Here is a 24050-nt window from a genome sequence, read left to right as displayed (position 1 = left end):
GGCATTTTCTTTCTCTTACAGCGAACAGTAAGGCTGGTAAGATTAAGAAACAATGGATGAATAAAGATATTGAGATTCTAGTTAAGAATAAAAGAGAAATTTTTTCAGATATAGACATGTTGGCTCAATTGAATCTCTTAATCAATATGGAGAGTGTACAGGCATTCTTAACAGAGAAATAAGGAAGGCAGAGAAGGGACATGAGATAGCATTGGAATATAAAATTAAGAGTAATCCAAAGAGATTCTACAAATACATTAAGAGCAAGAGGGCAACGAGAGAGAGGGTAGGGCCTATTAAAGATCAAGGAAGTCATCTTTGTGTTAAACCCCAGGAGATGGGAAAGATACTGAATTAATATTTTGTGTCAGTTTTTACTGTGCAGAAAGAAATGGAGTCGAGAGAATGCAGAGAAATAAACATTGGTGTTTTAAAAATAATTCACATTACAGAGGAGGAAGTTCGGGAGGCCTTGGAGAATATAAAGCTGGATAAATCTCCGGGACCTGATCTAATGTATCCCGGAACATTGTGGGAAGTAAGGGAGGAAATTATGAGACCACCTGCAGAAATATTTGCATCATCTACAACTATGGCTGAGGTGCCGGATTACTGCAGGATGGCTAATGTTGTACTTTTGTTTAAGAAAGGCTGTAAGGAGAAACCAGGAGTCTGACTTTGCTTGTGGGTAAATTGTTGGAGGTGATTATAAAAGATAGGATTTATGGACATTTAGAGAGACAAAAATTGATTAGGGAAAGTCAGCTTGATTTTGTGTGAAGGAAATCATGTCTCACAAAATTGATTGAGTCTTTTGAGGAAGTTACCAAAAAGATTGATGATGGCAGAGCAGTCGGTGTTGTCTATTTGGATTTTAGTAAAGCTTTTGATAGGTTCCACATGGCAGACTAATTAGTAAGGTTAGGGTCACTTGGGATTCAGGGTGAGCTTGTCAATTGGATACATAATTGGATTAACAGCAGGAGACAAAGAGTAATGGTGGAAGGTTGCTTTTTGGACAGGAGGCTTGTAACCAGTGGTGTTCCAAAGGGATCGGTTTTGGGTTCTCTTTTGTTTGTTATTTATATAAATGATTTGGATGAGAATATAGAAGGCATGGTTAGTAAGATTGCAGATGACACCAAAATTGGTGGCATTGTAGACAGTGAAGAAGGTTTTCTAAGATCACAAAGGGATCTTGATCAAATTGGTCAATGGACTGAAAAATGGCAGATGGAGTTCAATCTGGATAAATGTGAGGTATTGCATTTTGGTACAACAAACAAGGGTAGGGCTTACACAATTAATGGGAGTGCCGTGGGTAGTGTTGTAGAACAGAGGAACTTGGGGTGCAGGTACGTAATTCTTTAAAGCTTGCTTCACATACAGACAGGATTATTAAAAAGGCATTTGGCACGCTTGCCTTCATTGCTCAGTCATTTGAGTATAGGAGTTGGGATGTTATGTTGAGGTTGTACGGGACACTGGTGAGGCCTCTTCTGAAATACTGTTTCCAGTTCTGGTCACCCACTTATAGGAAGGATATTATCAAGTTGGAGAGGGTTCAGAAGAGATTTTCCAGGATGTTGCCAAGTATGGAAGGTTTGAGTTATAAGGAAAGGCTGGATCGGCTGGGGCTTTTTTGACTGGAGTGTAGGAGGTTAGGAGGTGACCTGATAGAAGTTTATAAAATAATGAGAGGTATAGATAGAGTTGATGGTAGTTGTCTTTTCCCTAAGATGGGGCATTTCAAGAATAGGAGGCACATTCTTCAGATGAGAGGAGTGAGATTTTAAACATAAAAGGCAATTTTTTTACACAGAGGGTGGTTTGCATGTGGAATGAACTTCCCGATGTAATTGTACCCACTATCCACCATTTCAATGTTTAAAAGATGTTCGGATGGATATATGAATAGGAAAGGTTTGGAGGGATATGGGCCAGGAGCGGGCAGGTCTAGTTTATTTTGGGATTATGTTCAGCATGGACTGGTTGGACTGAAGAGTCTGTTTCAGTGCTGTATGATTTTATAACTGGATGACCATAAACTAGTGCCAGTGTTCACTAGTGTCTATATGTAAGGTATGATGGAGACATATTCACAGATCACATAACACGCCCAATTGATCTGATGCCAGGATACTGATATTGGATCAGCTAAGTTCATGTGTTCAATTTCCACATTCTCTTTCACAAACATGAAGCCACAATGTAAGTCTTGCATGAATGAACAAACAAATTTGGGCCAGGAATAAGCCCCTCGAACATATTGCCCCATTCAATATGTTTATGGCTGATCTGATTTTCTCATACCCCTGATGACGTTCCACCTCTCTTCTTGTATCAGCAACAACAATGGAATCATACTCCAACACAATCTGGAACCTAATGGCCTGGCATATTTTCTGCCATCCCATTCCTATCAAGCCAGGGATCAAGCTTGATTCAATGAAGAATACAATACACAAGTATATGCCAGGAGCAGCACCAGGCATATGTAAAAATGAATCAACCCGATAAAGCTACAAAACAGGACAACCTATGAGCCAAATATCGTAAGCAGCAGGTAATGGACATGGCTAAGAAAACCCACGACCAACGGATCAGCTCTAAACTCTGCGTTCCTACTACATCCCATCCTGACTTGTGGTAGACAAATAAACTCACTCAATGAGGAAGAGCCACAAATATCCCCAACTTCAATTATAGGGGAGCCCAGCACTTTAGTGCAAAAGACAAGACTGAAGCATTCACCACAATTTTCAGCCAGAAAGTGGATTATTCATCTTGTCCTCCTCCAAAGATTCCCAGCGTTAGTGATGCCAAAACTTCAGCTAATTTGATTTACTCCATGTGATATAAAAGAAAAGCTGAAGGAGCTGGATATTGCTATCTCTATGGGCCCTGACAAGATTCAGACAATATTTCTGAAGACTTATTCTCTGGAGTTTGCTGTATCGAAGCCAAGCTGTTCTCGTACATCTACAACACTGGCATCTACCAGATAATACGGAAACTTACACAGGTATGTCCTTTACACAACAAATGGGACAAATCCAATATGGCTAATTACTGGCCCATCAGTCGACTCTTGATCATCAGTAAAGTCATCAACATCAACAGTGCCATCAATCAGCACCTGCTCAGAAAACACTTGTTCATTAATGCCTAGTTTGGATTCTACCAGTACCACGGACCTTATTATAGCCTTGGTTCCAACATGGAAAAAAGCGCAAAATTCCAGAGGTAAGGTGAGAGTGACTGGCCTTGATATCAAGGCTGTATGTGATGAAGTATGACATCAAGTAATCCAAGCAAATCTGGAGTAAATGGGAATCGGGGGAAATATCTCTGCTGGTTGGAAGCATACCTGGCATAAAAGAAAATGGTTGTTTGTTGAAAGTCAGTCATTTCAACTCTAGGATAGCTCTGCAGGAGTTCCTAGGACGAACCATCTTCAGCTGCTTCATCAATGACCTTTCCTCCATCATAAAGTCAGAAGTCGGGATGGTCACTGATGTCTGCACAATGTTCAGTATCATTAAGCTACTGAAGCAGCCCAAATCCAAGTATAGAATAGAATAGAAAGAAATTTATTGTCAAATATATTTTTACATGAACCATACAGTAAAAAGTTTTATAAGTCACCCTATCATGGTGCCTACATTAATGACAGATGTCATAAATAATAATAACAGAGTAAAATTAAGACAAAGTTCATCACAGTTCAGTAAGTGGCTCCAGTGCTCGCGGAAAACCAATTAAGGAATGATGGAATACCTGGAACACACAGCCAGGATGAGACCACTATTCCTTGATGAGAATGCCATACCGAGATGAGACTGCCATGCGGGCTGCTGGAATACTGGGCCAAAAGCGTCTGCTGAAGAAGACCACCATGCCGGGCCAAGACTGCCACTCCACTGGAAGCCATCTCATTGTTGAGCTGGGAGAACTCTTCCGCTAAAGCTATTAAAAAACGGTAAGATGAATATTGATAATAACTATAATGACTGGAAACATTTTTAAAAAGCAGAAGGAGGAAAAAAAACAGTAAAAAGAGAAGTAAAAGTGGAAGTAATAGATTGCGCTGCTACTCCACTGCCATCTTAGATCAAGAGCTGAGCAATATCCAGGCTTGGCCTGATAACTGACAAGTAAAATTCTCACCAACACAACTGCTAGGCATTAACCATCTCTAATAACTATCACCCATTGATATCCAATGGCATAACCAGAATTGCATTCCTCAACCCCTCTCCTAGGGTTGCCATTCGCCAGAAACTGAAATGGATCAGCTACACAAATGCTGTGGCTATAGGGCAGGTGAAAAGCTGGGAATTTTGCAGCAAATAACTCGTTTTGTGTCTCCCTAATGTTTGTCCACCATCCAGAAGACACAAGTGCTGATAAGTTTGGGAACAGGCGGATGGAGCACATGAATGTTCATTTGGGCAGCTTCAGATTCCTGGATCACGGGGTCCTTTTCTAGGGAATGTGGGGTCTTTACAAGTCTGATGGATTGCACTTGAATCAAGAAGGGGGCCAACAACCTTGTTAGGGTGTTTGTGCTATTGATAGGGTTTTAAAGTGGTTTGCCTGAGGTTGGAAGGACTTAGTGGACATGTATTAGGGGCTAATGCATAGATAAATGTAGCAGAAAAATCACCATCAAAAGCAAAATCAAAATCAAAATCAAAATAAAAAACAGAATGGAAGTCAGAGTGAACATAGGCAATTTACAGCACAAAGGATCATGGCAAGACTGGGCAGAATTTCTTTTAATGCAAGGAGTCCTCTGAGTAAGACAGATGTGTTTCGGGACATTGATTAATGTATGGCAATGTATTATCATTGGTATCACAGAGATATGATTGAGGAGAGAACAGGATTGGCAGCTCAATATTTCAGGGTATAGAATCTTCAGGAGAGACAAGGGAATTGTAAAGGAGGAGGTGGTGTCACAATATTGATCAAGGAGTCAATTCCTGCCATTGGAGGGATTGTGTCTTAGAAGGTTCCACAATTGAGACCAAATGGGTAGAATGCAAAAAAAAGGGGGCAATCAGATTTTTGGCAGCGTAACGTATACCCCCAAACAGTTAAGGACAGCTGGAAAGGCAGATAGATAGGCAAATTTCAGATGACTGTAAAAATAATAAAACTGTAATAATGGGGAATTTCATCTTCCCACATATTAATTGGACCAGACAATGTGATAAAGGCTAACAGGAATGCAGAATTCTTAAAATTTATCCAGAACAGCTTTTAAAGCCAGCATGTAGAAAATCCTAAAAAGAGGAGTAGTGCTCTGCCTAATTTTAGAGATCTATTAGAGTGAATTAAATTGTAAGCATTAAATATGGAAAAAGCAAAGAGCAGACATCTCAATATGAACCTTATAAAAGATGAACATTGTACTGCCTAGAGGTTAGTGTCAGCAGGAATCTGTATAAACAACAGTTAGTATTAACAAAACATTCCAGACAGGCTGTAGAATCAGAAGAAATTTAGAGACCAAGAGGTGACAGACAATTATGAGGAAAATGGCAAAACAGTGCCAGACTAAATTATCCTTTACTGTGTGAAGAAGACACAAATAATATTAGCCTATTACCTAGAATGGACATCTGTTTCCGAAGTTCATTTGAATCAAGATTGGAATTTGGATAATGAGATGCCCATGTAGCTAAAGTTCTACAAAGATACTACCTTTTTCTGTATTCCTCAGAGTTGCTCTAGCTAATAGTCTCCCTGTCTTTCACTTGAATAAATGAGATCGCAGGGACTCTGACATTAATTTGCAAATCCTCGCTGGCCGTAGGAGGGATAGCAGATTGAAGACAGTAAAGGTGGTACCATTATTCAGGAATGGTGGTAAGGATAAATCAGGAAACTGCAGGACAGTGAGTACTAAATCTGTGGTAGGGTGTCATTGGAAAAAAAATCTGCGATCTCTTATATGAAACAAAGAACTGTAGATGCTGGACGTCTGAACCAAATCTAAAATTGCTTGAGAGCTGATGGACAGTCACTGTACTCAAAACATTAATTCTGCGTTCTCCTCACAGATGCTGCCAGACCTGCTGAGTTTTTCCAGCAATTTCTGTTTTTGCCCCTGCAATTTCTTCTCCTGCCTCTCATAGCAGCCTAGGATACATCTTTCTGCACTTGGTTATTCATCCAATTTTAAGCCTGCTAAAACTGTTAATATCTCTTTCCTCTCAATTCATATTAATCATCAAGGGTTAATCAAGGATAGTCAGCTTGCCTTTGAAAAGGGCAGATTATTGTCTAACAAACTTAATTGACCTTTTTTGATGAGATAATTAAACGTGTAGATGTGGGTAATGCAGGTAATGAAGACTACATGGACCTCAGTAAGGCTTTTGATAAGGTATCATCTAGGAGATTGATAAAGAAGGTCAGAGCCCAAGAGATCCAGAGTAGGTTAGCAAACGGGATCGAAAATTGATTTAGAGGCAGGAAGCAGAGTATAATGGTTGAAGGTTGTCTTCGTCAATGGGAGCCTGTGTTCAGTAGTGTACCAGAGGGTTTGGTGCTGGGTACCTTGCTATTTGTGCTGTGCATTAATGATCTATAGATGAATGTAAGAGGGTATGATCAGTAAGCTTAGTCCTAACACAAAAATTGCCATGTGGTGAATGATGAGAAGGAAAGCCTGAGACTACAAGCCTATATAGACAGACTGGCCAATAGAACTATGGCAGTTGGAGTTTAGTCAAGAAACTGTGACATGATGCATTTTGAGAGGAATGACAAGGTAGGGGATCACATGATAAATGGTAGTTCCATGGAAAGTACTGATGATCAGAGTGACCTTGGTGCCAGGTAGCTCAGTAGGTTGCCAACTGGATAGGAAGCAGAATGCCAGAGATTAGAGTGCCAGATCGGTGAGGGGTAAGGCACAAAGTGGGAAGTATGCCAAGTGAATAGGAGGCATCCCTGATCTCCGTTGGCTCTTCTCTGCACCCTCTCTCTGTTATGCACCTTGTTGAGCAAGGCGGGGTGGGGGTTGGGAGGTGGCAGAGTGGCACTGAATGTAACATAATGTGTTTGGGAGATGTGCCTGGCCCAGGTGAATAGGTGGCTTATGTGGAAGTGTTGAGAGGCTGTCCACATTGGTATATGTATGAGGGTAAGGTGGATTATCTGGATGAAAGGCATGAGTCGAGAGTACCAGAGTATCTTTAGCTTTGCATGATACCTTGGAATGGAATGTCTGATGGGTGTCAAAGAAGCTTCAAGAGAAGGACTTCAAAAAGGTAAATGCACTGCTGACCAAAATGTGATCTCCAGTGAATTAACTCAGATTGTAAACATGATAGTAGAAGAAAGATTAGTCTTTGCAAGAGACATAGAGTCATAGAGCTGTACAGCATGGAAACAGACCGTTTGGTCCAACTTGTCCATGCTGACCAGATTTCCTAAGTAAATCTAATCCCATTTGGACCATATCCCTCTAAATCCTTCCTATTCATATACCCATTCAGATGCCTTTTAAATGTTGTACTTGTACCAGCCTCCACCACTTCATCTGGCAGCTCATTCCATACATGCACCACCCACTGCGTGAAAAGGTTTTGTCCCTTAGGTCCCTTTTATTCATTCCCCTCTCACCTTAAACCTATTCCGTCTAGCTTTGGACTCCCACTGCAGGGAAAATACCTTGTCTATTTACTCTATCCATGCTTCTCATAATTTTATAAACCTCATTCTCCAACACTCACGGAAAATAGCCCCAAGCTATTCAGCATCTCCCTATAGCTTAACCCCTCCAACTCTGGCAACATCCTTGCAAATCTTTTCTGAACCATTTCAAGTTTCACAACATCCATCTTGTAGCAGGGAGACCAGAATTGCATGCAGTATTCCAAAAGTGGTCTAATCAAAGTCCTAAACAGCCACAACATGACCTCTTAACTCCTATATTCAATGGACTGACCAATAAAGGTAAGCCTGCCAAATATCTATCCTTCACTATCCTATTAACCTACAAATCCACTTTCAAGGAACTATGAACTTGCACTCCAATCTCTCTTTGTTCAACAGTGCTCTGAAAGATCTTACTGTTAAGTGCATAAGTCCTGTACTGATTTGCCTTTCCAAAATATAGCACCTCATATTTATCTAAATTAAACTCGATTTGCCACTCTTTGGCCCATTGGGCCATCTGATCATGATCCTATTGTACTCTGAAGTAACCTTCTTTGCTATCCACTACACCTCCAATTTTGGCATCATCTGCAAACTTATGAACCATACCTCTCATGTTCACATCCAAATCATTCATACAAATGACAAAAAGCAGTGGACCCTCCAGCAACAGTACTTATGGCACACTGCTGGTCACAGGCCTCCAGTCTAAAAAGCAATCCTCTACCAGCACCTTCTATCTTTCTACCTTCTAGTTAGTTCTATAACCAAATGGCTATATTCCATGTGATCTAACATTGCTAACCAGTCTACCATGAGGAACCTTATCAAATGCCTTACTGAAGTCCATGTAGATCATGTCCACTACTCTGCCCTCGTCAATTCTCTTTGTTACATTTTCAAAAAACTCAATCAAGTTAGTAAGACATGATTTCCCATGCACAAAGCCATGTTGACTATTCCTAATCAATCCTTCCCTTTCCAAATACATGCAAATTCTGTCCCTCAGGATTCCCTTCAACAACTTACCCACCGCTGATGTCGCTCACCGGTCTATAGTTGCCTGGATTTTCCTGACCACCTTTCCTCAATAGTGGCACCACACTAGCCAATCTCCAGTCTTCTGGCACCTCACCTGTGGTAATTGATGATACAACTATCTCAGCAAGGAGACCAGCAATCACTACCTAGCTTCCCATAGAGTTCTGGGGTACACCTGATCAGGTCCTTCTTCACCTGGGAGCTTGACAAGTTGGGGCTTCCCCTGCAGATTGTGGACAAGTGATCATGGGCCCAAAATTTGACATTCTAATTTGAACCACCGCTGAAGAAATTGGACCTGACAGAAAATTGGCTGAACTAAATTAAACAGCAACCAGTAGCTATCGGCTACAGAGGACAGTGGTAATGAAGAACAAAGAGATCATAAAGATTCGGGGGGATCAATTACAACTAATCGAGGACTGTGAAGTATTGATCAGACTTCCTGGAACCTTAACTTCTAGCTGATGCCCGAGCACGTGCACTTTACACTTCCTTGGTACGGCAACAGTGAAGGGTGTTGGTGCAATCCCACTGCATGCTTTGAACTCTGCTCATAACTACATTGGCCAAAGGCCACAGCTAATTCAGGAAAGTCCAGGGTGATGACAAATAAAAACCCTATTCTGGAATCTGCCTGCTCAGCGAAAAATTGCAGTAAGGCCCGTGACGGAAGATAACGTTGCAATCCAAGAAAACCCAGGAGAAGATCCATCTTGACCTGCGAGACCCACGTTTGGGGAAGATGGCCAGCCAAACGTTGGAGAGGAAGGAGATTCCAACAGTCCAGCTCAAATGCAGGGATCATTGTGGGTAGCATCCCTTCTCAAATGGATAGAGCTGGATAGAGAGCAAATATTGTGGGAACTTGGGAAATGCACACAAGGTGTTTTAGATAAGGAATATTTTGTTAATAAAATCAAATTGAACTGCAAAGCAATTTCTTTGATCCTTTGACCACCTCATCAAAAAATGCGTGGCTGAAGCGTTTTTTTTAATACATAAACTGGTCGAAGTGTCCAAAGCACAGACAACAAGACAAACAAGAAAAACCATGACCAAAAGATTAATTTCTTTTTCATGTTACATAGCACAACTTTCACTTCCTCCAAAATTGTATTACTTATGTATCTTTCTCACCCGATCAGCAGAGTTATCTACTTTTCTGTCTTCAGGCAAGAAAAGTGACAAAAAAGATAAAATCACAATCTCGGAACATCTTAAGATGCAAAAGATGCTGACTGCAATCAGCTGAGAGAAATATGTTCCATCCAAAAAAATAATGCTTTTCTTGTCCTGTGTTAACTGCTTCCTGTGAAATAGCTTCAAGAATTCTTTACAGTAGGCTTTGGACAGTATTCTGTTGGTACAATATATTGTTCTTTGAATTTGGCTTTTTATGGTCAGTGTCTTCAGCAGTGTTAAACCCCTTTAAATAAAACAGCTTCAAAATGACTTTTTCACTGTGCTGTTGCACCAGCTAAAGGATAAGGCTCTAGATTTCTATTAATTTGTCCTTTGATTAGTTTGTTTTCATTGAATTGTTTTCTGCAACTGAAATTAATGAAGAAAAAGCAACAATTAAATGAGGCAATATTGGGCACAACTGCCTGAAGTTTGTGATAGTAATGATGATTAAACTGCCAGCATTTACTGTCATTGTTTCTCTGAAGCTGAAAATAACATCTGCAGTTTGAGTAAAAGTCACGATTGTCCTAATGGATCATACAACTGGTCTCTCATTAGACAGAAATGATTGATGGTGACTTAACCTGAGAGTCACTACATCTCAGGCAAGGGGAAAGGTTGAGAAGGATAGTCCTTCATGGTAAGTCAGCTGGCGCAGGAGTTGAACCCACTCTGTTAGCATTACTATGCCTTGCATACCAGGTGCCCAGCCAACTGAGCTAACCAACCCCACTTATAAACAGAGAGACCTTATGTATAAAATATAGGAGCAGAATTAGGCCATTTGGCCCATTGATTCTACTTCACCATTCAATCATGGCTGATATGTTTCTCAACCCCGTTATCCTGCTTTTTCTTGACCCCTTACTATCTCTATCAATCTGTCTATCTGTCTGTCTGTCTGTCTGTTTATCTATCTATATCCTAAATACACTCAATGATTTGGTTTCCACAAAGTCACTATTCTCTGGCTGAAGATATTCCTCTTCATCTCAGTTCTAAAGGTTTATCCCTTCACTCTGAGGTTATCTCCTTAGATCCTAATCTGTCCTACCAGTCAATTCATCTTCTCCACATCTACGCATTCTGGCCTCTCAGTATTTTGTAAGTTTGAATGAGATCCACCCTCATCCTTCTCAACTCTATTAAGTACTGACACAGATTTCTCAATAGCTCCATTGATAACAAGCCCTTCATTCCTGAGACCATTCTTGTAAACCTCCTCTGGAACCCTCCAACACCAACACATTCTTCCTTAGATATAGAACCCAAAATCTATCACAATATTCTAAATGCGATCTGACCAGTCCTCAGCAGTACACCTCTGCTCTGTATTCTAGCCCTCTTACAATGAATGCTAGCATTACATTTCCTTTCCTAAATGCCAACTAAACCTGCAGGTGAACTGGAAGAGAACCCTGAATGGGGATTCCCAAGTCCCTTTATGCTTCAAGTTTCTAAAGTTCTTCCTGTTTAGAAAATAGTCCTCGCCTCTATTCTTCTCCCAAAGTGCAAAACCTCACACTTTCCACATTGTATTACAACTGCCACTTCTTTGCCCAATCTCCTAGACCAACCAAGTCCTTTTGCAGCCTCCCCACTTCCTCATCATTATCCATTCCTGCACCTATCTATGCATCATCTGCAAACATAGCCCTCAGTTCCTTTATCCAGATCATTAATATATAACGTGAATAGTTGTAGTCCAAACTGTGACCCCTGTGAAACTCTACATGGCTTATTTGGATGCCATCCTGAAAGAAGATCCCTTTATCCCTACTCTCTGCCTTCTGCCAGTCTGACAATCCTTTATCCATGCTAGCACCTCGGCCGTAACATCATATACGCTCATATTATTTAGCAGCGTCCTGTGTGTCACCTTGTCAAAGGCCCTAGAAATCCAAATAGATCACACCTACTGGCTCTCCTTTGTTTAACTTGCTCATTACATTCTTGAAGAATTCGAACAGATTTGTCATGTATGACCTACCTTTGATGAAGCTGGCTGACTCAGTCCTATTTTACCTTGCATATCAAAGTACTCAACAATCTCATTCTTTACAATGGACTCTAAAATATTATTAATGCTGAGGTTAGACTAACCAGTCTATCATTCCCATCTTCTGCCTCCCTCCCTTCTTAAACAGAGGTGATACATTAGCCATTTTCCAGTCTTCTTGGACTCTCCCTGACTCCAGTGATTCTTGGAAAATCACCAATACCTCCACAACCTTCTTACCTCTCTCCTTCAAAACTCTGAGACGTAGACCATATAGTCTGGGTGATTTATTTACCTTCAGACCTTTCAGCTTTCCCAATGCCTTAGTGATGTCTAATGCACTCACTTTTGCCCCTGACTCTTTTGAAGTTCTGGTATGCAATCTTCAACCATGAAGACAGAAGCAAAGTTCCTATTCAGTTCCTCCATGGTTTCTTTGTTCCCCATTTCTACTTCTCCAGTGGCCCAATGTCTATTCTTGCCACTGTCTTACCTTTTATATATCTAAAAAAACTTGTGCAATCTTTTATATTACTATCCAGTTTGCCCTTATATTTCATCTTCTTCCACATTATTGATTTTGTAGTTGTCCTCTGATAGATTTTAAAGCCTTCCTAATTGTCTGGCTTCTCACTAATCTTCACATCGTATGTTTTTTTCTTTTGCTTTTACGCAGTTCCTGACTTCCCTTGTCAGCCATGTTTGCCTCCTCCTCCCCTCAGTATGTTTGTTCTTCCTTGGGATGAATTTCTGCTATCCCTCCCAAATTACCCCCAGAATCCCCTGCCATTGCTGCTCCACTGTCTTCCCTGCTGGAGTGCCATCCAATCAACTCTGGCCAGCTCCTTCCTTGTGTCTTTGTAGTTACCTTTACTCAATCGTAATGCCATTGCACATGATTTCACCTTCATCCCTCAAACTGCAGGGTGAATATTATGATATTGTCGTCACTGTCTCCTAAGTGTTCCTTCACCTTAAGCTCCCTAATCAAGTGTGCCCCATTATACATTGCCAAATCTAGAATTACCTGTTCTCTAGTGGGCTCTAAGGCAAGCTGCTCCAAAAAAATATTCTCAGACATTCTATAAATTCCTTATCTTGGAATCTAATGCCCATCTGATTTTCCCAGGACCACCTGCATATTGAAGTCAGCAATGATTATTGCAAAAGTTCCTTTCTTACATGCCTTTTCTGTGCCTGATTTATTTGCTGCCACATCCTGACTACTGCAAGGAAGTCTTTGCACAATTCCCATCAGGATCTTTTATCCTTTGCAGTTCATCAACTCTGCCCACATTCATTCTACACCATCTGACTCTATATCACTTCTTGCTATCGCTTCAAATCCATTTCTTATTCACAAGGCAACCTCACCACCTCTGCCCATCTGCTTGTCCTTTCAATAGGATGTGTATCCTTAGATATTTAGTTCCCAGCCCTGATCCCTTACATATCTCTGTGATATGTACAACATCATACCTGCCAATTTCAATCTGTGCTACAAGCTCATTTACCTTGTTTTGTATACCGCACGCATTTACATACAACACCCTCAATCCTGTTATTTGACCTCTTCTCATATTTTCCCCCTTATCAGCTGTGTCTAAAGGTAGATTATGGAGTCTTTTCATGCGCTCTGTCCTATTACCTGTTCTGGAAACATTAATAACCTCTGCTGATTCCCAGTCCCCCAACTTGTTCCATAATTTTCCATGCAACTGAATCCAGTACATCTCACTTCCCCTCAGTATTTAGTTAAAAGCCCTATCTACAGTCCTAGTTATGAATTTGCCAGTATTCTGGTCTCAGTGTGATTCAGGTCGAGCCCATCCCATCAGAATAGTTCCCTTTTTTCCCCACTGTTGGTGCCAATGTCCCACTAATTCAAACCCGGTTCTCCTGTACCAAAACAAGGAAATTAAGAATTGTCAATTAGAGATGTTATGCTTCACTCCAGGGTGTGCTGTTCAGATATTTTCTAATCAATCTGTTCAGAGTTATTATGACATACCTCTGGAGCAAGTAGAACTTACACCAGAATCTTTTGGCTCAGAGGTAGGGATACTAACACTGCTCAACAAAAGCCCTAAGCATGTGTTGTTCATTGACTGCAATTAGACATCATTGAACTGATGAGGACTTTCACTTTTTATATCCACAGCCTAGCTGTAAGTATCCTTGAAATTGTTGTTGATTTAGATGTAATTGGGTTTTAGCATGTGCTAACTTTATAATTACTGCCAAGACGTTACTGGCCTTGAAAGAGTAATATTATATTTATTGAATGTCAATTTTATCCATCATGTTATAAGAAAAACCAGGATTTCTTTTTAAAAAAATAATAAACATATTGTATAAAGAAACAGAAGTACATCTGGCTCATGTACTGATTCGGTATTTGAGAAGTCGTAAATATTGTGTAGTAGTCAGGGAACATCCCCACCTCTGACCTAATAATGGAAGGAAGTTCACTATTGAAGCAGCTGATGAGTGTTGGGCCTAGGAAAATACCCTGAGGAACTCCTACAGAAATGTTCTGGAGTGGAGCTGACTGACATCCAAAAACAAAATCTATTATTCATTCCAGGCATGATTCAAATCAGTGGAATATTTTCCGCCTCATTCCCATTGACTCCAATTTTGTTTGGGCTTCTTAATGCCACATGCATTCAAATTCAGTTTTGATTTCAAGGGCAGTCACTGTCACATCACCTCTGGAATTCAGCTATTTTGTCTTTGGCTGGAATAAAGCTATAATGAGTTTAGGAGCTGAGTGGTCCTGGCAGGGTGTCAGTGACCAGGTTATTTCTAGTTGTTGGAGGTAAAGGCTTCAGCCTTTTTATCCACCTTTTAAAGGTCAGGAATGTGATGGAATGCTGAGATAACAAGGTGTAGAGCTGGATGAACACAGCAGGCCAAGCAGCATCAGAGGAGCAGGAAAGCTGACGTTTCGGGCCTAGACCCTTCTTCAGAAAATGATGGAAATGTGATGGAATGGAAATGATGGAAGTGATGGAATGCTGCCCACTTTCTTGGATAAGGGCAAGTCCAAAGATACTTAATAAGCTTGGAACGATCCAAGACAAAACAGCCCGCTTGATTGACATTACACCCACAAGCAATTACTCCTTCCAAACTCGACACTCAGTAGCAGCAGTGTGCATCAACATCTACAAATTGCACTGCAGAAATTCACCAAGCCTCCTTAGACAGCACCCTCTAAACCTATAAACACATCCAACTAGAAGGATAAAGACAGAAGATACATGGGAACACCGTCACCATAAGTTCCCTCCATGCCTCACACCATCCTGACTTAGAAATATACCATAGCTGCTTCAGTGTTGCTGGGTCAAGCACATGGAGTAGTGACCATAATATGCTGTTCTTAAAATCATAAAACACATTCTGTTACAAGCTTTGGAGCAAAGTTCCATGTCATGATGTACATCAATGATTGGTTTACACTGCAGGCTTGAGAAGAAAATTACACAAAAACTGCAGATTTTCTCTCAAAACACTTTGATTCAAGCATTCATGAACAGAATAATTATCTTGGTGCAAAAAAATTACATATATCATGCACAGATATAAACTGGAGCATACATCAACACTGAGTTTTTAAACAAAGAGAAACTTTTCAAATGCGCTTTACTGAAGTGTCAAACACAGTTTGACTACAAGCCACATTTGGAGATATTCGGACAGATGAGCAAAAGCTTGATGAGAAAAGTACATGTTCAGAAGCCTGGTAAAGGAGGTAAGAGAAGTAAAGGGATAGAAAGGTGGAGAGATTTAGAAGTTATTCCAGAGCCTCAAGGGATTTGGAAGCTGAAATCCTAGCCACCAGTGGTAAAGTGATGACAACAAAGGATGCGTAAGCAGTATGATTTGGCAGAACACAGTTATCTTGGAGGGTTGTGAGGTTATAGGAAGTTGCAAAGATAAGAAAAGGATGACCCCATGGAGGAGTTTGTAAATAAGAATGAGATTATTTCAATTAAGATATTTCTGGACCAAGACCTAATGCAAGTCTTTGAGTTACAAGGATATTAGGTGAAGGAGACTAGATGTAAGCTGAAATATGAAATATGGATGTCCTCTAGCAGAGTAGAAGATGGCAAGCTGGCAAACAGAACAGAAAAAACTGGCACAAAAGCTTGACAATTACTTTGAGATCAGAAATTTTGGAGACAGGAGCAAGGCCTTTAAAAGAATAAATCCCTCATCATAATTTCTGTGTGATCTTAACATCACCACACCTGTTGATCTCCCTTTTGTTTTTTAGTCTACAAGTGCAATTGAGTTGCATGCATACTTCTGGAAGTGCCATTGATGTATCACTCAAACAACTAGAACAATTCATGTACTTTTAAGATGGATTTATACCAAAGATTTAGACTAAGTGCAGTGAATACTGTGTACACATCTGGGCGCTACATTACCAAAAGAATGTGGATGCTTTGGAGAGTGTGGAGAGGAGGCTCACCAGGATGTTGCCTGGTATGGAGGGTGCTAGCTATGAAGAGAGGTTGAGTAGATTAGGATTATTTACATTAGAAAGACGGAGGTTGAGGGGGGACCCGATTGAGGTCTACAAAATCATGAGAGGTATAGACAGGGTGGATAGCAAGAAGCTTTTTCCCAGAGTGGGGGACTCAATTACTAGGGGTCACGATTTCAAGGTGAGAGGGGAAAAGTTTAAGGGAGATATACGTGGAAAGTTCTTTACGCAGAGGGTGGTGGGTGCCTGGAACGCGTTGCCAGCAGAGGTGGTAGAAGCGGGCACAATAGTGTCATTTAAGATATATCTAGACAGAGACATGAATGGGCAGGGAGCAGAAGGATACAGATCCTTGGAAAATAGGCGACAGGTTTAGATAGAGGATATGGATCGGCGCAGGCTTGGAGGGTCAGAGGGCCTGTTCCTGTGCTGTAATTTTCTTTGTTCTTTTTGTTTATTCTAAGTGTGAAACCTTACATTTTGCTCAGTACTGTTATTAAGCATTGGGGATGCAAATGTGGAGGTAAAGAACAAAGTGGCTTCAAATTAAAGCAAAGTGAGACCCTCACTCTGCCTCAAGGAATATAATTCTATTTTTCTTAATAACAGGGCACATATTGCACTTGGAATTCAAGCTTCATATTTCAGTTTTAGTGTATATGCAACAGAACCATTTGGTCAATTGTTTAGAATTAATTGAAATAGATCTGAAATCAGCTCACTTGGTAAATTGGTCCATTATATTCTATTGCACCTGCACAAAAAGGCACTGATTTGAAACAGAAATCATCTTGTTTATTTTAAGGGCTGAACAATGATCTCTCTGTAACAGTATTATGGCATTTAGTCTGACTGCGTAATCTACTAATGAGTCACTGTTCAACATATCAAAGGAGTGTCATATGATCCTACTCTGTCTTGAAGCCTCATGATAAAGTGAAGCCATTGTAAGATATTTCTTCAAGAAAGTGAGGCATTTCTTTACCCCAGAAGATTCTGTAAATTTTCTTTCACAGCCATCTTGACCTGAAGTTTTCCAGAAGCACAAGAATGGCAGGACTTCAAGGATGGCTGAGTGTCCACGTCTGTGACTACATGCAATTGGGGAGATTCATGAAACTCAGGATTTGTCACATTTCTATTCCCTTCCATACACATTGATGCATGGTACAAGAAAGAGCTTCAAGAGCAAGGCCATTAGCAGTTTTAGAGATAACCATTGGTTACACATGTGTTGGGAGGGAGAATGGAGACCTAAGATTCTGTTCTCTATTTTCTATTTCTCTGTTTTTCTTTAGGTTAGGGTGTTGATGCTGCACTGTCGTGGCATAGGTTGTTATATTTCAAATGTAATTACTACTTTCTATGGATATACATAAATAATTGTGGTCACAGCGAATTTCTGTAAGGACAATAAAAGTGTATTTGGGTTTTGAATTATTGAAAATACTTGTAGAATAATTGAGACTGAAGAAAATCAGCAGTAGCTTCAGAGGTTTGTTGTAGTTATCAGTCATTGTTGCCAGACCATTGCAAAGGTAATCTCGCAGTTATTTTGCTTCAGTAGGTTACACATAATGTCACCTTGATTGACTGATGCCTCAGATGAGACAGAAAACAGAGGATGAACTTACTGTCAAAATCACAGATGTCACCAAGGGTAGCTTACCATGGATGACAACTTAAATCCTCATGAAATTTGGTACATTCAGCAATATTTGTTTAACGAAGTCTGAATCCACGTCTGATTTGTCTCACCGGAAGAATCAAACACAGCTAATTCACCCAATTGAAAGCTGCAAATGCAGCTCCGCTGCATTTCCTTTTCTCTTTACTCAAAGGCACAGTATCGAACCGCAATCCTATGTCAGGATATGTCAACTAATGGAAATATTTTCTGCAATTTTGGCCATTATTTTAAATCATTATTGCTGTTCTTACTTTCAACACACTCGAGGAGTCAGTTTCATAGACACTGAGAGCCTTACTTCATGTGTGTGCACACACAATGGTTGCCAGCATGGCCCTGGATATATCAGAGACAAACCCCGACCTGCCCTCAGCCAGTGGCATGTGACCACATCTTAAAACAGGCACAATCGGATAGTAATCAGCCACTGGGTCATCAGATAGGATATAATATCAAAAATAATAATGTCACTGGATGAGTAATCTGGAAGCCCAGTCTAAAGCTCTAGTAACAAGGGTTCAAATCCTAGTGTAGCAGCTGCTTAACTACTAACGTCTGGAATTAGAAGCTAGTCTCATTAATAATGGCCACAAAACAATTACTTGTTGATTGTTGTAAAAGCCCATCTTGTCCCCTTTGAGGAAGGAAATCTGCCATACTTACTCAATCTTGTCTTTGTATGTCTCTTCATGTGGTTGACTCTTAACTACCCTCAGTTCAAGTGTCATTGGAATGGGTAACAAATGCTGTCCTTGCCAGCAAAGGCATACCCTATGAAAGAACATTTTTACAAAAAAAAAATTCTCTCCATAATCCGAGAGTGAGCACCAAGACCCTTTGAAGCCCTTTCCTAAAATTCATCTTAACATCAATCAACTAACGACATAAACATATTTTCAAAAGTCGACGTTTCGGGTTGGGACCTTTCTTCAAAACAATTCTGAAGAAGGGTCCTGACCCAAAATGTCGACTTTCCTACACCTCTGATGCTGCCTGACCTGTTGTGTTCCTCCAGCTCCACAATGTGTCTCTGACTCCAGCAGCTGCAGTTCTTGCTATCTCCAACATATTTTCAAATATATTTTCCAACAGAGGCACTCCGTTTTTTTTTCCTGACTGGGATAACTGCAGCTAAAGATTGTTTAACGATAAATTGTTGAGGATCAATAAAAGGCAAACAGTATTACTGATCAGATTAACTAACCTAATTAGATATCCAATGGTCTAAACACAATACACTGCTAATATTATTCAGGCATCTGCAAAACAGTGTTAAGTGGAAGCTATCGTATAATACCAGCTTGATAGTGCATCAAAAAGACAGAAAATATTCTTGGATGATGAACAAGGCCTCCTTATAATACAGGGAAATGCAGTAGCTAATTTGTCCACAGTAGACATAATGATCAAATAACCTATTTTGTTCGTGATTTTGAATGTTCCAACTGATACTGACATGAGATTAAATTGACGCCAAAGTTTTCTTACAGTGGACTATATCATTCAATCAATTATTTTGGAGTAATTCCAATTAACTTTAGGCATGTTGCAAATTCTGAACAGTTAGGCCTTTGCCCTAATGAAATTATAACTTGCATTTAACTCAAACTTTAATTTGCACTAACAGGCAAAAGTCAATTTACTTCAAGTTGATGTTATAATATCCTACAGAAGGCCTACGTTAAATAATTATCCATACTAAAGTTCTGAAGAAGTCATACGGATTCAAAATGAAAATTCTGTTTCTCCCCAAAAACGTTGCCAGATCTGTTCAGTTTCTCCAGCAGTTTTTGTAATTGTGCATACTATACTAACATGGGACTCCAGGTATTGGGTTCTTCTCATATTTCAACTGTGTAACGGCAACTTTGCGTACCAAATTACTATTAGATTTTGCCATTTGTTTTAGCTTCATTTTAGATTCAGAATTAGAAAGGTTGAACACAAGTTGAACACAAAGAATTGAGGACACTAGAAATCTGAAATTAAAGTACAGAGTGCTGGAGACTCACAGCAAATCTAGCAGTATCTGTGGAGAAAGAAACAGAGTTAATGGTTTAATGGTAATGGTAATGCAGAAACATTTCACTGGACTCAAAACATTAATTCTGTTTTTCTCTCTACAGATGCTGCTAGACCGGCTGTGCTTCTCCAGCACTGTCTGTTTTTGTTTCCAAAATGCAGACACTCATGTTGAGATAGGGGATACTGTTGAGGCATTTCATCACACTTCACATCTAATTTTGTAAGAGTATATATTGTACCAACATAACCGCATTGGAGCAGATAACAACAATATTCAATAGGATAAAAGTAGATAAAGAGAACATCAGCAATACTCAAAATAGAAGAGCTAGATAGTCATGATTCAATCTATCCTTGGTTATTGAAGGAGTAAAGGTAGACATTGTGGAGCTTCTGACCACAATATTGGCTAACTCTCTTGGATTTGTAGGGGTGAAGGGGGTAAAAGTATACACCTGGAAGTCACCCCCTCCGTGAATACTCGCAGCAAGATTCGTGATGGAAGACCTTGTGGCAATGGTAGAAGACCAAGGGAAGATCCGCCCTGATCTGCAAGACCCATCTTCATGGAAGAGAGCCAGTCCCACTTCAGAGAGGAAGGAGATTCCTACTGTCCAGCTCAAATACGTGGATCATTGTGGTTGACATTCTTTCTCAAGTGGATTGAGCTAGATAGAGAGTAAATATTGTGGGCATTTGGGAATGCACACAGAGTGTTTTAATAAGGAATATTTTATTAATAAAATTGAGTTGAACCACAAACCGAATTTTGTACCCCTTTGTCCGCCTCACCAATAAGGGCATTTGGGTAAAGTGTTTTTAATACATAAACTGGTCAAAATTCCAAAGCAGCGACAACATAATTCACATGAGCAACAGAAAAAAAAGAAATTGCTGGAAAAGCTCAGTGGGTCTAGCAACATCTGTAGAGAGAAATCAGAGTTAATGTTTCGAGTCGAGTGACCCTTCCTCAAGGCTCACATAATTCATATGAATTCAGACAACCCAGTCCAAAAAAAGGGGGAATTTCAATTCCCCATTATCCTGAGGGCGAATCAAATTTCTACAAACTGCACCAGTTTAAAACGTCACACTGGAAGCTGCCCTTGACCATAAAACTGGTCAAACTCCAGATCGAATTTTGTATCATGACACATACGTTAGCTACACCCAACCTCCTGCTTTCCTGCTTTACTTGGTTGTGCTGGTTTCATAGATGAACATCTTTATTCCACCAACATTTATGAATGTGGTTAACAAGTTGATCATAATCAATCTATTTTTCATGATATTTATGAAAGGATAGATACTAGCTAGGACATTGGTGATAATTCCTCTATTCTGCTTTGAAACAGAGGCATGGGATATTTTACTTGAACAGGTAAATGGAGCCTTGTTTTAATGGGTCATCTGAGAGATGATATATTGCCACTCCAGTGCTCCGAATGCCACACCGGAGTATCTGCTTTGGATTTGTATGTACTCAAAACCTGGAGTGGGACTTGAAGCCAGAACCTCGTGGCTCAGAGGTAGAAAATCTGCCAATTGAACCACAGCTCATAAGGCTCAGGAGTGACTCCTAAAATGAAGGCTTTTTTTCCTCTGTGCAAGTAAAGTGAACCTTTTGAAATCTTTGCAATACAAAAAAATGACTGTGTTTGGTGCCACTGTGACAGCAGGGAGTGCCCTCACAAACCCAGTGCCTAGGAGTTCACCACCAGCAACAAAGAAGGACTTGAATGATGGTTTCACTTATGAAGTCTATTTGATGTAGTAGCCTCATACTGTTGAAACAAATCAGTAAACTACTGACCCAGAGGAGCTCTCAAAGATCCTTTGATGCCTCACCCACCGCCTTACTCGTTGACCTGTTCCTTCATCAAAGTCGTATTTTGAGCAATGAGAAGAACAGGAAGGGGATGGCCAGTACTGAGGGTGATGGTTGGCAGGACAAGCAGGAAGAAGTGGCCAATGGTACAGTGAGTAATAGCCAGCAACAATGGCAGCACTGCTTTGAGTTCCAGTGCAGTCTAGGAGTACAATGATGTCAACAGCACTAACCTCCTGTTCAAGTGTATTGTCAGGAGACACACCACACCAAAATATATTTAAGAAGGAGCTGTCTACAGTACAACAATGAAACTAGCAAATGGCTCAGTATAGCTCTTTAAAGCCACTTTCAATGATTTATAATCAGTTTATACACAATGGATGGATTGGATAGTTTTAAACATGCTTTTCTTTGTGATATAGTCTTTGCAGCAGAATTAATAAAGTTGGATCAGATTACCATTCTTAAATCTATCAAAGAATCTGTTCTAGTGCAAAAAAAAGCAATTATGTTTTAAAATGTAGATTGATCATGCTTGCACTGGAAGATTCACATCTATGATTATTGAAACAAGTTTGAGTGAAATTTTAAATCATAAAATGAGTTCAGAAAATAAATTTGACTTTGAGCTAAGATTGCTGATTTGTTGAAAGCAGAAACTCTTTGACTCTTTCTGATCTTGACAGGAAAAGGATTATCATTGAATCCCTGCAGTGTGGGAACAAGACATTCAGCCCAGTAAGTCCACACTGACTCTCCAAAGAGCATCCCACACTCTCCCTGGATTTCCCATGGCTAATCCACCTAGCCTGCACATCTTTGGACTGTGGGCAGAAACCAGAGTACCTGGAGGAAGAATGTGCAAGCTCTATTCAGACAATTGCCTGAGGGCAGAATTGAACCTGGGTCCCTGGAACTGTGAGGCAACAATGCTAACCGCTGAGCCACCATGCCACTCTGATAGAAGATGATTTTGGAATACTCCCAAGGCAAGAATATTCAGGATTTCAAATGTATTGATAAAACATATGAGGAAAGGTGGACTAGCAACTTCTTTTTTGATCTGGTGTTATTCCTGTACATGAGAAAGACATTGACTCACATAAAACGTAACCACGTGTATTCTTCCTGTATTTTGAATGCCTTTGCTTCTTCTCCATTGCCTTTATTTTGCTTTGTGTTTGCTCAGCTCTATCCCTTTTCCTTGCTTGGATCTTTTTTATCACCTCACTGTCCCTTCACCACTTTCCCTTCTACCCTCTCTTCTCCCTCACTACACAACGTGACCTTGATAGAATGACTGATAAAAGTAACTCTCTGCTCATTTCACAGTAATACGTTGCTATAAGCTCCTTTGTCAAAAATTAAGTGCTGTGGATGCTGAAGATCTGAAGTAAATATAGAAAGTGCTGGAGAAACTCAGGAGGTGTGGCAACATCTGTGGACAAAGAGATAGATTTAATATGCAAGTCCAGTATACCTCTTCTTTGGAACAGAAAAGAGAACTGGAAAAGTGGTGGGCTTCTACAGACCTAAGGTGCAGATTGACAAGGGGAACTGAAAGTCAGACAAAGATTAAAGGGTGAAGGAGATTAGAAATCACATGTCACAAAAAGAAGAAAAGGGAATGGTAATTGTTGTAGAGAAAGGAATTGGGTCCAGTGTAGGTGTTAACAGCAGAATGTAGGTCAACCCCATTGAAAATAAAACAAGAAAATAAGATAAAACTAAAAGGTATGGATACTGGAGATCTGAAACAAAAACAGAAATTGCTCAAGAAATTCGGCAGGTCTGGCAGCATCTGTAGGAAGGAAGCAGAGTTAACATTTCAAACAAGAAAATAAGACACTGAAGTACAAGGGTCAGATGGAAGCAAAGCAAAATGGAGGACAGAGTTAATGGTCTGAGGTTATTGAACTCAGTGTTGGATCATAAAGCATGTAAAGTACTTGAGCATGAAAGGAGGCGCTGTTCCTCCAGCTTGTACTGGGCTTCATCAGAACACTAAAACAGGCCCAAGATAAAAATAAGAACATGTGAGTAGGATGGTGTAATGAAATGCTAAGTGCCTGGAATGTCAGGATCATTCTTACAG

General features: G+C 40.2%; 1 long non-coding RNA gene across 1 annotated transcript in view; it reads right to left on the bottom strand.

Moving 5' to 3' along the window:
* Positions 1–3667: 3667 nt before the first annotated feature.
* Positions 3668–24050, bottom strand: part of LOC125483213 — a 62437-nt gene continuing 42054 nt past the window's right edge. Inside the window, exon 4 of the long non-coding RNA XR_007262176.1 lies at positions 3668–3969. This is a non-coding gene — a long non-coding RNA (uncharacterized LOC125483213). The remainder of the gene's footprint in view (positions 3970–24050) is intronic.

The sequence above is a fragment of the Rhincodon typus genome, chromosome 5 (assembly GCF_021869965.1).
Source record: "Rhincodon typus isolate 14 chromosome 5, sRhiTyp1.1, whole genome shotgun sequence".
Classification (NCBI taxonomy): Eukaryota; Metazoa; Chordata; class Chondrichthyes; order Orectolobiformes; family Rhincodontidae; genus Rhincodon; species Rhincodon typus.
The sequence above is the reverse complement of the archived record's forward strand: the minus strand, read 5'-3'. Positions and strand labels throughout refer to the sequence as shown.